Raw genomic sequence first — 18,351 nt, 5'->3', positions numbered from 1 at the left:
TATGGTGTAAATATTTAAAATCATTAAAAAATGTTGCGGGTTATTCCAGGTGTTTCACTGCACCCATATCATTTGAAATTAATTTATAAATATTAATTGCATTAATTTTTAATTCTTAATTGCATCATTTGCGAAACAATATTTTATTTATTTATGTTTTATTCCAAAACTAAAAATAAAAATTAATTTGTTGATACTTTGGAGAAAACCATTTATTATCTGTTGTGTTTATCTTAAAAATGATTCTATGGCCAGACACTCCCTCAGTTGAATCATCGCATCGACCATGGCAGTATTATGCATCAGCATCACTTTCCACTTGCATCATATAAGCAAACGAAAACAAAAAATAATTGCAGTAACTTGAAAAAAAAAGTTTATTTATTTCACTTTTTAAATTGCATGAAATTCTTGAGAAGGTGGGTATAATTTTCCATGAATAATTTATTATTATTATTTTTAAAATTTGCATTTGTTTTGTTAAAATTAATGAAATACGAGTGGAGACCCCCACACATGGTCCTAATAAACCACGAACGTGTGCTACACTATAGATTTTCCCAAGAAAAGACAATAAATACAAGTACTCCACAGGCAATCGTTTATCTGCAAGCATATTATTGGGTTCAGAGGAGGAGAAAATTTGAACATCAGTCCGAATAGTACATACCCCCCATCATAAACAATGAATTGGCAATAGAAATCCGTAGTAGTTCATACTTAATCACTACATGATAGTTTTTTATTTATTAATGTTTACTGAATTTAAACATTATATTGTACATAGTTACAGCAACCGATATGCCTGATGAGCTGCGTAATTAACAGCAAAACCGGTAGCATAATTAGGTGGTTGTATGGGAATATATTCAGCTTTCCTTTTTCATATCAAACCTTTTTTTATCATTGAGAGAAATTAATAAAAAAATAATATTAAATGATCTTCGTCCTAACCAGGGTTTCGGAGCCGGAGTCGAGCAATTTTGCTGGAGTCGGAGTCGGAGTCTGTGTCGAAAAAAATAACTCGACTCCGGGCAATTTTTTCTACAATATAAAAATATAATATTAAATTCGGGACACCAATTTTTTCAAAAATCATTATTTACTTTAAAGGAGACCTAAAAAACATATAAGCAAACGGTATACCATACAAATTCAGAAAACGATTCATAGGATATTTACTTTCATTTGAAGTCTAGTTTTTTATATATATTTTGATTACAAATTGCATGTCCAAAAAATTTTTGGTCCAGTTGATCCTTTATTTATGTTCTTTAACAATAGAATTATAATTGGACATTTAATGTATTTTATATAAGTCTTCTGTCAGAAGATCTAATGACCTTCTCACAAAAGTCTACTGATCTTCTGATCTTCTTGATATTCTGATCTTATCTTTTGTTAGATGTCATCTTTGTCTTTTATTAAAGGACCTATTGGACTCCTATGAAGGACATTGAGGTCGCTATGGGAAATCTTACTGATTACACTATGACATAAAATTGAAGTCAATGTCTGGGGTAGAAAATTCATGTTGGGAATGAAAGCCCCTATTGAATATATTAAGAATTCCAAAGGACCCATAAAAGAAGTTTCTGAGTTATGACGTTAAGATTGTTTTATTGACCCCCAATAATGCTTGAGTAAGTAGCTTTATATCTTTGTTTGTTTCATAATTTTGAGATGAAATGTTTTCAAATAAATGGAATAAAGAATCCTTTAAAGAAATCTACAGAAATGTTTTCCGATTCGGATTTATATGTAACATCGAAGTTTGAAACGCGGTTTTCTCAAAATGACATTTTGAGAGTCCAATGTAGCTCGAAAACGGATGATCTGATCTTCATATGTTTTTGTGGGATTATTATACATATAAAAAGTTTGTAGTTAAGCGAGAGACTTTAAAAAAATATGGGTAAAAACTATCCATTTTTAGTTAAAATCGAAATGTTGATATTGACAGTTCACTTTTTTTTTTCAAAAAATGATATTTTTTAATTCCTTTTCGCTTATGTACAAGTTTATTAAGTTCTTCATGATCCCACAAAAATATATGCTAATCGGTTTATTCGTTTTCGAGCTACAGTGGGCACTGCAAAACGCTTTAATAAAACCAGTAAGGAAAGGATCAAAGTCGGGCGGGGCCGACTATACAATACCCTACACCACTGTGAATATGTAAAATATAAATCGGAGCTATATCCAGATCTTAACCGATTTTGATATAATTTGGCACATTTATTTCCAGACCGAATTCAGTCACACATTCCAAATATCATTGAAATCGGACTTATATATCGTGTTTGGAGCTGAAAATACACGAAATCGGCCGAAAATATATATGGGTGCTATATCCAAATCTGAACCGATTTCGATATAATTTGGCACATTTATTTCTAGACTGAATTCGGTCACACATTCCAAATTTCATCGAAATCGGAAATATATAGCGTGTTTGGTACAGAAAATACGTGAAATCGGCCTAAAATTTATATGGGAGCTATATCCAAATCGGAACCGATTTCGATATAATTTGGCACACTTATTTCTAGACCGAATTCAGTCAAACATTCCAAATTTCATCAAAATCGGACGTATATAGCGTGTTTGGTGCAGCAAATACATGAAATCGGGCGAACATATATATGGGAGCTATATCCAAATCTGAACCGATTTCGATATAATTCGGCTAAATTTAAGTGGCGAAATTTCGTGGCCACTGGGAACCACATATGTTAAATTTCAGCTAGTTCAAGCAAAAAATGTGGCTAAGATCCCTAAAATACCTTAAATCGGGAGGTATCGTTATATGGGGACTATACCGAACCGTGGACCTATCTTGACAATTTTTAGTGGAGCAATTTCGCGGCCATTGAGAACCTCAAATGTAAAATTTCAGCTAGTTTGGGCAAAAAATGTGGCTAAGATCCATAAAATACCTTAAATCGGGAGGTATCGTTATATGGGGACTATACCGAACCGTGGACCTATCTTCACAATTTTTAGTGGAGCAATTTCGCGGCCATTGGGAACCTCAAATGTAAAATTTCAGCTGGTTTGGGCAACAAATGCGGCTAAGATCCTTAAAATACCTTAAATCGGGAGGTACCGTTATATGGGGGCTATACCAAAACTTGGACCGATATAGCCCATCTTCGAACTTGATCTTCCGACGGCTAAAAAAATGGTATTCCCCAATTTTCAGCGAAATCGGTCAACAAATGCGACCTGTATGTTGCGAACGGACGGACGGACGGACGGACATGCATAAATCGACTCAGAAAGTGATTCTATGTATATCCCTAGAAGGAACTATGGGTCTATCTCGCTTCCTTTTGTATGTTACATACAAATGCACTAACACATAATACCCCTTACCACATAGTGGTGTAGGGTATAAAAAACATGATTTCGTAGACGGTCATTTGCAGAAAGCTTTTTAATATTTTTCAACAAATTTTCCATATATTTTTCGTATTTTTTAGGAAAAAAAAATTATGAAAAAGGGTTTTAATGGGCTTTTTAACTGGGTATCACCTCTTAAGGCTCTCGAATAATTCTAATCTGTTGGCTTATATCCATTTTTATGATTTGTATTGTCCCTTTATTTTCACATAGGCTTGTGCCAGACTATGAACAATGTTTTGAGCTTATGGGCATGAAGGGTGAAAGCAATCTCCTTCACCTGCTCTCTCTCTCCTAAAAGTTAAAATATGTTAATGTTATATTTTCAATGTCTGGCGCAAGAGTTATTTTCTCACAAAGAAAAGTTCCTCCCAAAATAATCTCGTGCTTGTACTTTGTTGCTATTTTTCAGTGTAAGATTCAGTAGAAACAATATAGATGTGAATTTTACTTCATATTTATGTTCTGTAGTTAAGTATTATATTCGAACGGATGTCTTTTCTAAAGAATATGTTGGAAAAAACCAATAGATTAGCCTAAGTATATGGTCCCAAATATTCGAAAAAGTTAAAAATTTGTTCATATTTTATTAATGTTTAGCGGTATAAGAATTTACACTCGGAGACGACCCGGAGTCGGAGCCGGAGTCGTGAAAAAATTTGGTCTGGAGTCGGAGTCGACCCAAAAATACCTCGACTCCGAAACCCTGGTCCTAACAGGCAAAATTTAAAATAAAAATTATTACGTTTTTTAAAACACATACATTTTTGGACTATTATAATTGTCCCCTTAAATTGAGTCGGTTTCTATCCGTTTATACATCAAAATAATTTCTATCTGCAAAACTGTCTTCGATCTTCCCATAACACATTGTTTAATTCATTAACAGATTTGCCCACCAATCTTGGTTGAATGTTAGGTTTTTTTCTTTAATTATTCAAATCGGAAATACGACCCATCTATGTGTGAACAATGATAATTTAAATAATTGTAAAAAACAAACAACTACAACATCCCATTACACGATTGCAACAATGTTCATTTAAATACGTCATGGGAATTATATTAATTCTTGCGAAGAATTAATTGTTCCTTCAGTGTTCAGTATCCATGATGTCACGATGATATCACTTATTTTTTGGGAGATTCAATGGACTTTGCTTCGTTGCCGTTTATTCAAACAATCAACCAACAATCTTCTAACCATGCACACATGTTCGAATAAATCAAAATCACATTTCGTGAATGGTTGGCTGGCTGTAAAGTTTCAACTGAAATTGTTTTTTGAAATGTCATTGTATGTTGGCAACACTCTCTTGAACAATTTAATTGTCTGAAATAATTTGTGTGGCGAAATGTACAACAAACAGTGATGGGAAGTAAAAAAAGGTACTAAATTTCTTGATATATTTGGTGTGTCTTTCTACTTACTAAATGTTGCTGAAACAAATTTTTCAGGAACTTTTCCTTTATACAACTGTCAAAATTTGAAACATTTGTAATAATTATTACAAATTATCGAGTACGCAGACAAACTTATTATTTGTATTAGTTATTATCAATTCGTTGAAACGAATATTTTTTTAAATTCACAGAGATGAATGAAGGATTACCCATTACCAAATAATGGTTTTTGTACGCTCAGTCTTTAGGCTAATAGGTATATACACTTTAATACGGCCAAAAATGTGCCTCATCGAAATAACGGTATCTCTGTCAGCTGATACTGATACTTTCTTACTTGTCATAGTAATTTTTGGTAGTCGTAACTACTTCCAAATCAACTTGCTAACCTATTATTTTAACAAGGACCGGTTGTACTAGTTAATCTATGTGAACTTGAAATTCAAAAATAACGAAAAAACAAACATATGTTCTATTGTAGTCGGAAATGATCACTTCGTTGGGTTACTGTTGTGGAGGATAAAAAAGTTGCTGTATAGGTAATGAAAACTGCTATATAATTTTTTTTTTTTCAAATTCCCAAAGAGAAAACAAATTTAAAATTTTACAGCAGAGACATTAGAAAACGAGAGCGATGAGCTTAATCGAACTAAGAAAGAAAACCTTAGAGACAGTGGAAGATAATTGTGCTGTGGATCATCTACGTTATAGCTTTATAATTTGTTACAGAATTTTCTATTATTCCTAGTATGTTTGGTATTGTACGACAAAAGTCGTCCCTCATTTTTGTCTACACAGGCAACACGCCTTTTTAGTATCCATTCAAATTTTATTTTTGTTTGTTTTTTATTTTAATGTTTAATGAAAAATTGATTATATTTGAAGATGTATCATTTTCCATAAATATTATGAATTTTATAATAATGTCGTTAATAACAGTCATCACCATAATCAATAGTCATAACATTAATAATGAGAATAATTGTTTCTTGAAAACAGTGATAGGTACAGTTGTGCTTATTAAATGTAGTTAAATCGAATCATGTAGACAAAAACAAGTTCCCGTTACCGAAGAAGTCACGTGGTCGGCGCAGCAGCAGAGAAGCGGCGTCGGGAAGTCTGCTGGAAGTAGCCTGGAAGCCGCTGCGGAGGGTATAAAAGGCAGAGACAAACCTAGCTGGGGGTCAGTCGGAGTAAGACCTTTAAACCGGTAAGAACGAGGAAACGATCAGTTAGTGCACAGCGGTCGACCTGGATACCAGACCGAAGAGGAAAGTGGATCAGCCAGTAAAGCGAAGAATTTACCGTCGTTGGTCTGAACTTAAGTATTTATGTGATTTTAACCGATTTTCCTCACGAAGTTCAAGAACCGTCGTTGGTCTGAACTTAAGAATTTAAGTGATTTTGATAGAGTTTGCCGCGAAGTTCAAGAACCGTCGTTGGTCTGAACGTAAGAAATTAAGTGATTTCAGTAGATTTTGAATCGAAGTTCAAGAACCGTCGTTGGTCTGAACTTAAGAATTCAAGTGATTTTTAATAGGTTTTGCCGCGAAGTTTAATAACCGTCGTTGGTCTGAACTTAAGAACTAAAGTGATTTTAATAGATTTTTCTCCGTGAAGTTCAAGAACCGTCGTTGGTCTGAACTTAAGAATTTAAGTGTTTTATCAGATTTTCCCCGTGAAGTTCAAGAACCGTCATTGGTCTGAACTTAAGAATTAAGTGATTTTAACAGGTTTTCCCCGCGAAGTTCAAGAACAGTCGTTGGTCTCAAGTTAAGAATATAAGTGATTTTGATAGATTTTGCCGCGAAGTTCAAGAACCGTCGTTGGTCCGAACATAGAATTTAAGTGATTTTTTGTGGATTTTCCCGGCGAAGTTCAAGAACCGTCGTTGGTCTGAACTTAAGAAATGAAGTGATTTTGATAGATTTTGCCGCGAAGTTCAAGAGCCGTCGTTGGCCTGAACTTAAGACAAAAGTGTACGACAACCTGTTCGAGGGCCGTCGTGGGCCAGAACATAAGGGTAATTCAATTCCCGTTCAAGAGCCGTCGTGGGGCAGAACATACAAATTACGTGATCGAATCTCGTTCAAGAGCCGTCGTGGGCCAGAACATAAGGAAAAGTGACGGATATCTCGTTCCAGAACCGTCGAGGGCCAGAACATAAGTAAAGTGACCGAAATCTCGTTCAAGAGCCGTCGTGGACCAGAACATACGGAAAGGTGATCGAAATCTCGCTCGAGAGCCGTCGTGGGCCAGAACATAAGGAAAAGCAATCGATACCTGGTTCGAGAGCCGTCGTGGGCCAGAACATAAGCAAAGAGTGCGTTATATTGTTCAAGAGCCGTCGTGGGCATTGACGCCAGTCTTTACCAGGGTTTCGGAGTCGAGGTATTTTTGGCTCGACTCCGACTCCAGACGAATTTTTTTCACGACTCCGACTCTGGGTCGACTCCGAGAGTGAATTCCTATACCACTAAAAATGAATAAAATGTGCAAAATTTGTTAACTTTTCCTATATTTTGGCCTATATAATACAGGCTCTTGTATTGTATTTGTATAGCATATAGAGGCTAATGTGTTAGTTTTTCCTTACATATTCATTAGAAAGGACATTCGTTCGAATACATTCGATCATATCAATATCGTTTCGGCCGAATCTTACGAAAGTTTCTATCGGTATTCCTTTTTTTGGACGAGTATATTCTGGACGGAATTCTTCCGCGTGAAAAATCTTAAAGCTTTCAAAATATGTGAAGATGAAGGGACAATACAAATCATAAGGACTGTGTACATGCAAAAAAAAATTTTAAGCAATTCATGACCAAGTTTCAAACTGGATGTAAACCAAAATTTTAGTGTACTTAATCTTAAAAGGAGAACCCCAGTTGTAAAGCTCAATAAAAGCAATTTTTTATGATTTTTTTCCGAGAACACTACGTAACTTTTTGGCAGATTTGTTTCTCCATCTGAAAGAGAAAAATATTACGAAGTTTTGAAGCATTTTGCGGTGCCAACTCTAGCTCGAAAACTAATAAACCAATTGTCATATATTTTTTGGCCGATTTCGAGAAAAACACAGTTTATATGCTGCATACAAAATAAAATAAATTGTTCCCATCCAACTCTCATACTAATTCAATATTGTTCCGATCGACTAAAAATTTGACCACATATTCTATGCTATTTATCTACTTTTTCTGAAGTTTATAAGTAGGGATCACCCCTTAAACTAAAGTTCAGCGCTCACATTTTGAACTTTGGTGTGGAGTGGATAATTTTATTGAAATATTTGAGATATATTGTGGACACCACCCAGCACGTAGGCAGATGGATGTCTTCTGGAACTGAAAAATTAGCACACTGAGATTTCGTGCATGAAAATATTCTACAAAAATGTTGCTAGGAAAATTTTATGTATGGTCGGTTCACTAGGACAAGTAATCGATATTTTCATATTTTCACACTCCTTTATCACTTTTACCCGATCCTTTTTTCATGAAAAAACTATATGAGTATGTATTTTATTGAATTTCGTATAAGCTATTGATTGTGTAGAAAACTCGGATACACATGAACTATATCTGTTCCTGGAGGACGGATCCGGTTATTTGAATGTCTACATCTTAAGCCCTCATTGCGTATATAATGAATCCTAGAAGAAAGATTCGCCGTTTGTCAGACATCTGAGTTATGGCGGGATGAATGTATCGTTGACCAACAACGAATTTATGATGCCCTGATTCAGAAGCGTAACCCTCCGAATTTCATATAGATTATGCGAACTTTACCGAAATACATAAACATACGATTTTTTGAGAAAGTAATGGGTAAAACGGATAAAGGACAATGAAAACGTGACAATATGGATTTCTTGGATATGGGAAACCTACATATAATTTTCTACGGAACATTTTTGTCAAAAATTTAATTTTGTTTTACTTTCAAGTTTCGAGTTCAAGAACAAAAAGAACATCGAAGGAACTGAGGTAGAAGGACAGCATATTCGACTGAAAGGTTCCTCATTCTATTTAACTGAAAACATGACATCTAACAAAGATGAAACAATATCTCGAAACAGAGAAAAAAAGCTATTTTCTCAATGATTGATCAAAAAATGCATTATGTCATAACTCAGAGATTTCAGCTATGGGATCCTTTGGGGTTTTCATCCCGACAAGGAATTTTTCCACCCCCAGATCTTGACTTCCATTTTGTGTCACAGGGTATTCAGTAAGATTTCTCATAGAGACCACAATGTCTTTAATAGAAGACAAGGATAACTTCCCATAAAAACAAGATGAGAATACCAATAGAACTTTGTGAGAATACCAGTAAGATTTCTGACGAAAGAAGTTAAAGGTCCAATCTTAATTCGATTGTCATCGAACTTTATTTTTGTTTGCAAAAATGTAAAAAATCAATTGGATCAACAAAATAGGGATGAATATACTACACTTCAGAGGATAATAAATATCCTGTAAATTTTCCTTTAACTTAGTATAATATACCGTTTGCATATATGTTTTCTTATACATTCCTTTTAAAAAACTAATAATTTTAAAAAAATGTTCTTGTTCCAAATTTAATGTTGTATTTCTATAACGTGGAAAAAATTTTGCCCGGAGTCGGAGTCGAGTTATTTTTTTCGACTCCGACTCCAGCAAAATTGCTCGACTCCGACTCGTAGACTCCGACACCCAGGTCTTTACCGAGGGAGCTGACACCAGTACCGTCGTGGGTCTGGTGAATCGCCGACTACAACCCCAACATAAGCCGACATCATCCCCACCGCCACAGCAGCGAAGCAGCCCACATTCAAGACGATCCACCCGTAGCTTGCCCAGCGCAATAGGATAAGTAGTTTAAGATTGCGTAGCACATTGAGTTGTTCAATAAAGTGTAATCTCAGAATTTGTAACCAAAGCTCTTTCTTTCACTCTCAGTCACTTCAATATAAATTTTCTGTGACGAACCCTACCCCCGTAAGTCTATCCCAGCAACCGGAGGAAACTTGTCGTTACAGTATTGAAAATGGGCTACATATATCGGTCCACGTGTTGATATAGCCCCCAAAGAGCGGTACCTCCCGATTTTCGGTACTTTGGAGGATTTAGCCTTATAACCACACCGAAACTTCTGAAATTTGGTCTTCGTTGGGGGACGGACGGCTAATCTGGTGGCAACAATATCCCAGCGAAATTGCTAAAAATTGGTATTTAATCTTCGTTGGGGTTATACAAATGTCCACCTGTTATTTGTCAGTATACGTCCACACCTTCATATTTTAAAGGTTGTGGCCACAATTTCCAATCGAAATCGCTGGAATTTGGTATTTAGTCTTCGTTGGAAGCATACAACTTTCCACCTGAAATTTGTCAGTATATTTCCACGGTTTCATATAGCCCCCACAGGACGATACCTTCCGATTTTCGGTATTTTGAACTCTCTGGCCATTATATCCCACCGAAATGTCTGAAAATTGGTATTTAGTTTTCGTTGGAGGTATAAAACATTTCACCTGAAATTTGTCAGTATAGGTCCACACCTTCATATAGCCCCATAGGACAGTACCTCCCGATTTGCAGTATTTCGTTGGTGGTATGAAGCATTTCACCTGAAATTTGTCGGTATTGCTTCAGGTCTTCAAAACCTCCCATAAAATGGTCCCATCCAATTTTTGGTGTTTGAAGGTTTTGGCTCCAATATCACATTAAATGGCTGAAATTTTGTACTTTGTCCTCGTTTGGACCAAAAAACTTTTCTCCAGAAATTTGTCAGCATAGGTGCACTTTTTGATACAGTCCCGAGAGAACGGTAGCCCCCGATTTTTGGTATTTTGAAGGTTTTAACCGCACTCTACAGGAATATGTAAAATTCGGTATGTTGTCTTCGTTGGGGATATACCTATACGTTTTGAAATAGCCCTTTTTCGGCTTTGCATTACTCTACTGAAATGGGTAAAATTCGGTATATAGTCTTTATTGGGGATATACAAGATTATTGTCGCTATACGTTTTGATGTAATCCCATACTAGTTACATCCCGATTTTCACATTATCTAGCCGAAATGACTAATTTGGTGTTTAGTTTGGTTGGGAAGTACAAAATATTCCCGTTGAGAATGGTCGGTAAGGATTCACTTTTTTATATATCCCCACCCGATTTTCGTAAAACATTGTGCTTGTATTGTGTTAAACAACAACACAGTTCTGCCACCGATTTATGGAGCATCCATCCTTGCAGAACAGCACCAGGCGAGCTGTATTCCGGAGATGTATGTCACTTAAGCGTTATTTGTAGCCCATCTCCTTGACATCCAGTGAGTTTGAGAGAATTGTCTTCAATTCCAAACCATACAAAGCCCTTGGTCCAGACGACATACTCATGGTAATGTTAATGAATTTGGGAGCAGTAGGATTGTGCTACTTGACAAAGGTTTGGAACTATCAATTTCCCAATTGGCTTTCCCGACCTTTACAAGGTAGCTCGCATAATTCCCATTCTAACGCCAGACAAATTCGCTACCAAAGGAGAATTGTACCGCGCGATCTCCCTTCTTATATCTGTAGCAACGATTTTTGAATCTCTATTGCTTCCATCCCTGAAACATAATTTCCATCTTGCTCCACATCAACATGGCTATAACCACAAAGATTGAGAATGGACAAAATCAGCGACGACGACACCAAACGGAGCATTGTGGCAGCACTTGATCTGTCCAAGGCGTTTGACATGGACGACCATTCCATGAAAATATCATTCCGACATCATGATTTTCACTCTGTCTAATGATGTCAAACGTTCGATTGCTAACTACCTAAATGGTAGGTAAGCCTTGGTTGAATTTCGAGGCCAAAAATCCATGGTCTGAAAGATTAAAGTGGGAGCACCCAAAAGTGATGTACTGACATCAATTTTATTTAACATCTTCTTTGATAATCTCCCACCTCCACCAGCATTGTGCGTCTTCTTCCAAGGCAATTGCGCTCCATATTGGCATAACTTAGGTCCGGTTAGTACAGTTAGGTGAACTAGATTACCCAACTTCACTGTACCAGTTCCAAAGCGTATGAGTAACGTCATAAAATTTATTGTGTTATATTACGTATTCGCAGTTTATTCATACAAATGATGTGAGATGATGTAAGCATTCTCAATTTCTGCAGAGAACGTATTGTCAACGGTACTCTATACATCCTGCCATCGAAGCCCTCAAGACACACAACACCTATTCAACTACCAGCCCGCCCCCATTGTTTTCATTTAACAACTTCCAAGCTGAGAAGTAAGAATATGACCATACGTTTTAAACCAGCAGCACTTGGGGTGCAATATATAAACCATGCTGACCTATTATAATGCGATAGGTTCGTCTGGGGTATTTTACGCGGTGCCAGTGTGGTCCGCGAATACAATATCTGCGCAATTGAAGAGCATTCAGACCTATCCAAACGCTAACCTGAGAATTGTAATTGTAACAAAACGTTTTTCGGTTAACCGAAATTTTAAATTTCTCCAAAAACTGGTTTTCCCCTTTCAAAAATGTTAAAAACCGGTTCACCGGTTTAATCCGGTTTTGTTAAATAGTTGCAAAATTGCTCATAATTGATAAGTATTTGTGCGGCAAGAGGTAATTTAAGTATAACGATTTCGTTATTATATAATTATCTCATAATACCCTTGTTATTTGACATTCAACCTCGAACTGGGAACAGCAAAATTGAAAAAGAAATTGTACTCTTAGAATAGTAAAAACCCTTACAAATACAACGATGTGTACCAAAACAATTACATTTTATAAAGTCTAGATTCTTCGTCTTGCGTTGCAAACTTTAAAGTCTCGTGAAATGACGTAATCAAACATACATTTTGTTGTCGTACCCTTTACTATACTAGTTCAAAAACGTATGAGTAACGTCATACAAACTACCGTGTGATATTACGTATACACAGTTTTTTCACACAACACACTATAGGCACACTGGCAAGTTTTCGATGCAAAAACCTATTTTTCAAATAATATATTTGAATAAAGTAGTAACATGATTAGATTCTTGACACTTTGGACCATTTAATAAGAAAAACATTTCAACCTGACAACGCTTCATGTTCACATACCGGGCTGTCAAAGGTATTACATCTAACATTGTAAAATGTTATAATATTTGACCGTACACTGTGTTAGTTAAGTTTAGTTTACTTTCAAGAATACAACTGTAATGAAATATTAATTGTTCGGTTAACCGAAAATTATGTTTTTGGCGAAAATCGGTTTCGGTTTTGTAACTCTAAACCGGGTAACCGGTTTCGGTTTTGGACACCCTAATTGTGTGCTTACACATGACCCCAGTGAACCTTTTACATGTGGAGACTAATATTCCGTTTAAGGATTACAGCCCCCATCTACCGCAAATTATGTAAACCATGTGTTGAAATATATTTCCATATTGTGCAAATTCTAGAGAAGACCCCACAGGATGCAGATCAATACCTAACATCTTTCGAAAATAAAGCCGCTGTTGACAAGGCAAATATGTTTCAGGCCATTTATGCTTTTCATACGGTTCTGTAAGATAACATTTACTGGTACAAAGTCCTCCGTTAAAATGGGAAAGAACCTCTCTGTACATCTCAGTAACTACTTATGAATCAACCCTTTTTATGTCTTTGATACTTTACCAGGCAAACTGCTTATTACACTCTTTATTAGGTAATGGATACAAAAAATGTGAAAGCTCACCGTCGGCAAACGATTTTCTGTTAGCAAAAATACACACAGTAAACTTGGTCAGTGTCGAATTTTATACCAGCAAAAAAAAATCATTAATTAATTTAACCAGGGTATGTCGCTCTGAATAACTAGTTATTCTATAACCACTGGAATAACTAGTTATTCTATGGTCACCAGAAGTTGAGGGTTAAACAAACAATCCTCGGATTTGTAGTATGACACTCACGAGCTGTGCCACCATACGCATTACTTAGTAAGGAGTCAAGTATGTAGTTTCGCCTTGTACATTTTTTAAGAAATAACCCAATGTGTTTCAGCTTAGTGGTAATGTAAAAAGTAGCTTGTTTACATTACTTTGTAATGAATTACATAATGACTAACGGATCCGAATTTTTGCTGGGATCTTGCATAATATTTGAAAGTAATTGACCATTGTTAAATTCATAATAAAAACCAGTAAGGAAAGGGCGGGCCGGGCCGACTATATTATACCCTACACCACTGTGAATATGTAAAGGATATGTATATGGGAGCTACATATATCCAAATCTGAACCGATTTCGATATAATTTGGCACATTTATTTCTAGACGGAATTACGTCACACATTGAAACTTTAATAGACATTGGATGTATAAAACTTGTTTGTTGAAGCAAATACGTGAAATCGGCCGAAAATATATATGGGAGCTATATCCAAATCTGAACAGATTTCGATATGATTTGGCACATTTATTTCTGGACCGAATTCCGTCACACATTCCAAATTTCATCGACATCGTACGTGAAGAAAATACATATGGGAGCTATATCCAAATCTGAACAGATTTCGATATAATTTAGCATATTTATTTTTAGACTGAATTCAGTTCCACATTCCAAATTTCATAAACTGTGTTTGGTGCAGCAAATACCTAAAATCGGCCGAAAATAGTAAGGGAATTATATTACATCGAAATATGAACAGATTGAATCGGACAATAAATGCGACCTGTACGTTGCGAACGGACGGACATGCATAAATCGACGCAGAAAGTGATTCTATATACATATATCCCAAATGGAACTATGGGTCTATCTCATTTCCTTATGTATGTTACATGCAAATGTACAAATACATACATACATACAAATGCACAAAGACCCCACAGTGTGGTGTAGGGTATAAAAATATTACTAACAAACTTTCTTATGGCATGTTTCTTACACGATTCGAATACAAATTCGTTCGAATAGCTACCAAACTTATGTTATTGTAGAAAATTTTTGTGTGATTTAAAACAAAAATTAATCAAATATTTTTCAAAAAAGTATAGTAGTTGGTAGTATTTCGAACGAATTTGAATTCAAATCGTCTTAGTGAAACAGTCCATTAGCTTTGATATTTTTTGTTTTTGTATAAAATTTAACAAAGATTTGAAATGTCAGTATTCCATTCGGTACTTTTTAAAGTTGAATTAATTGTACAACCTTTCAATGTCCCATCACTGTTGAAATGAGAAAAAGCACACAGATAAACTAAGAGATATTGGTGGTCTCCAACAAAAGATACATCACGAGCAGAGCTCTGCTAAAAACAAAAACAACACGTCTCGAATGTTTTGTTTGTTTTGAGCATATCGGCGGAGAAAGAGACAAGTGTTTCGACGAGAGTGGAATATTTGGTTGGATACATGCTTTTGTTGTGTTGTGGTGAACATTTTTATTATTATTTGTTATGCTATAACATTGGGAATTTGCAAAACAAAATTTCAGTACGATTCTAAAAGTTACGAAGATCGTAACAGTGGTTCAAAAGAAGGCGCGAACGTGATCAAAACATTTGTACGTCTCGTCGTCGTCACCATACGACAAAAACAGATTCGGATAAATTGTGTGTGGGTAAACAAAATCGACAAAAATATAAAAAAATACAAAAACAAACGCGAGTGCTTGCGATGTGATTAACAAAAAATATATAACATCATTTAAAAATAACAATAGAATTTATAAAAATAAATAAAAAAATCAAATCCAAAAAAAAAAAATCTTATATTTCAATTAAGTGTTACAAATAATTTGATTTCGGCAATTTGGTTTAATAAAATTCAATAATTGTTGTTACAAATTAAATGGAAGTGTTAATTATACAATTCTTCGTTATTTTTCAGAGCATTCAGCCGGTGCTAGTGGCAGAAAGAAAACGTGTTTTTCTTTGAATTGTGTTTTATTGTTTATTATTTCATCTTGTCATCGGCGTTAGCGATTGTTTCCAGATACTTAATCGGTGATTTATTTACATACCGTTAATTGTTGTTTTGAAGGTAAGCCACACCACCAACCACATACGTAATGTAGTAGACGAAGAAGACTTGTTGAGGAGGTGGTATGCACAATGTGATTAAACAAATCGATTGTTATCGATAATGTGAAACAAATGTTTGCTTTTGTTTGACTATATTATTTAGTGTATATTAAATCGTTTAAAATACAAAACATATTCTTAATATATATACGGTTAGAGTTTCGATCATAATTTTATAATTAATAGTTATCTTGAAAATATATTCAGTAAAACTACACGATTATTGTTCTGATATTCGTTTAAAAAAAAATCAAAGTAGTTGGCAATTTTGTCTTAAATGTATCTGAAAATTTGAGCCGAAATAAAAATAAATTTCGCTGAAAGAATATTTTAAATATCGATAAGATTTAATAATAATATGCTAAGAAATTTAAGATAATATCTTTTTAAAAATATTAAAATTGCCCTCAAAATTTGACATTGCATTTGTAACAAGGCGCAAATTATTGACAGTTCGTGAAAAAAGGCAGTCCTTATACTCACATTTGAACTATATCCAATAACAAAGATTGAAAAATATTTTTTTATTTAACAATCCAAACTAAATTTAATACGTAATTTAAATTTATATACGTGCATATTAATACAAGCAATAAAGAAAGGATCGAAGTAAGGCTAAGCCGACGTTACGAAACCCTATACCACTCCAAATATGATTGTAGAAAAATAAGAAGTAAAAGAGTTGAATGGTATAACGCTACTGGCCTATCATTTTGTAATAAATAAAACTGAATATTTTCGACATTACGAAAAAAATTAAATATGTGATAACAACGTAATGGTTTATAATAAAAAACAACGGGTGATCCAATTAAAGGTACTTTTTTCAATAGCCTTTTCTTGACTGAGTCGTGGCATGTTATTTTATTTTCGTTATTTTTGTTTATTATTGTTCGGTTTTTTTTTTCGTGCAAAGACTTACGACTGAACAATGGTTGCAAATCGTTTAACTTTATTACAAGAATTCACGTTCTTTGAGGAATGTATTTCGAGGTAAATTTTGTTTGGCTATGAGGCCCATTTCTGGCTTAAGGGGTACGTAAACAAGGAAAGTAGCCGTATATGATATAAGAGCAACGTAATGAGATTCAAGGGATAACACTTCGTCCAGGAAAAACAACGGTTTCGTGTGGTTTGTCCGCTGGTAAAATCATCAGCCCATATTTTTTCAAAAATTATGTCGGTGAGAAGGTATCCTTCAATGGCGACCATGATAGCCGACTATTTGATGCCTGAAAATTAAGCTCGTGATCTCTCCCCCACATCAATCAAAGGATTTACTAAGAGAACACTTCGATGAGCAGACAATTTTAGGTTTTCGGTCGGTCGATTGGCCACAAAGTTCGTGTGATATTACACCGTTAGACGTTTTCCTGTGGAGATATGTAAAGTCTAAAGTGTATACGGACAACCCCGCTACGATGCAAGCCTTGAAAAATCAAGCGTGTCATCCTTCAGTTACCAGTCGAAATGTTCGAGTGATTCAGCAAAAATTGGACTGTACGGTCAGAGCGTTTATGATGTAGATGCGGCCAACATTTAATATACCTGAACTTAAAAAATCTGCCAAAGAATGTTCTATCAAATGGTAAAAAACATTTCCAATTCGATTAAAATTTTCTGTGTTTTTTTTTCCTTTAAAAATTTGGGAACCTCTAGTTGGATCATATTTTATAAATAACTAGCAAAGTGCCCGCTACTTCGTATGCGGAAAGGATATAAAAAAACAAATGGCGAACACTGAAAATTTTGTTGGGCTAATACTAATTTTAATCAATATTTATTTCTATTTTAGTGCTGTTCGTACCCCTTTCGTTCGATTTTCAAAAAGATCAGCCTTATCTCACACTTACACATTAACAGCGAGACCAACATTGCACACCAATACTCACCCTAACTCCAAAAATACAGATTTCAACATTGTCCCTGCACCCAACAACAAAATGAGTACCATTAAGTACTTTTCGTATACTTATGGTATGTTTTCGGCGACATATCTCAACCCTACCCTGTCATTAATACAAAATAATAACAGTAATCGTAATTCCAAATTGTACCAAACTTAGTACCATTTCGTACTCTTCGTACCCATAAGTAATATTTTCGAAGACTACCTCAATCTTTCACATTAACAGTAATCTTAACTCCGAATTTCAGGACTCCAGCTCTATCCGTCAAACCAAATCCAAATTGTACCAAAGTTAGAACAATTTAGAACTTTGGTACCCATAAGTATGAATGTTCACAACTTCCCCAATCCAACAGGCCCACAATAATCATAATTTCAAATTTGCAGGATTCCAGCTCTATTCGTTCACCCAAATCCACATTGTATCATATTTAGTACCATTTAGTACATTTCGTGCCCATAAGTATGAATATCAAAAACTACTTACATGTCTCAATCCTACACTCCAACAGTAGTCTTACCAAATTTGCAGGATTCCAGCTCTATCCGTTCACCT

General features: G+C 35.0%; 2 protein-coding genes across 9 annotated transcripts in view; one reads left to right on the top strand and one right to left on the bottom strand.

The window, feature by feature from the left end:
• Positions 1-18,351, bottom strand: part of LOC141388968 (uncharacterized) — a 236,265-nt gene that overhangs the window by 10,400 nt on the left and 207,514 nt on the right. The gene's annotated exons all lie outside the window — the stretch shown is intronic.
• hdly (hadley) overlaps positions 15,146-18,351 on the top strand; it is a 165,384-nt gene continuing 162,178 nt past the window's right edge. The window contains exons 1-2 of one of the 8 annotated variants that reach the window (XM_073959880.1): positions 15,146-15,415; positions 15,693-15,845. The gene's annotated coding sequence lies outside the window, so the exon portion shown is untranslated. Of the gene's footprint in view, positions 15,424-15,692; positions 15,846-18,351 lie in introns of all 8 variants that reach the window. The other 7 variants (XM_073959876.1, XM_073959877.1, XM_073959884.1 and 4 more) reach the window with 7 other exon arrangements.

The sequence above is a fragment of the Musca autumnalis genome, unplaced genomic scaffold (assembly GCF_047663935.1).
Source record: "Musca autumnalis isolate F117 unplaced genomic scaffold, ASM4766393v1 scaffold_1, whole genome shotgun sequence".
In the NCBI taxonomy this organism is placed as follows: domain Eukaryota; kingdom Metazoa; phylum Arthropoda; class Insecta; order Diptera; family Muscidae; genus Musca; species Musca autumnalis.
The sequence above is the reverse complement of the archived record's forward strand: the minus strand, read 5'-3'. Positions and strand labels throughout refer to the sequence as shown.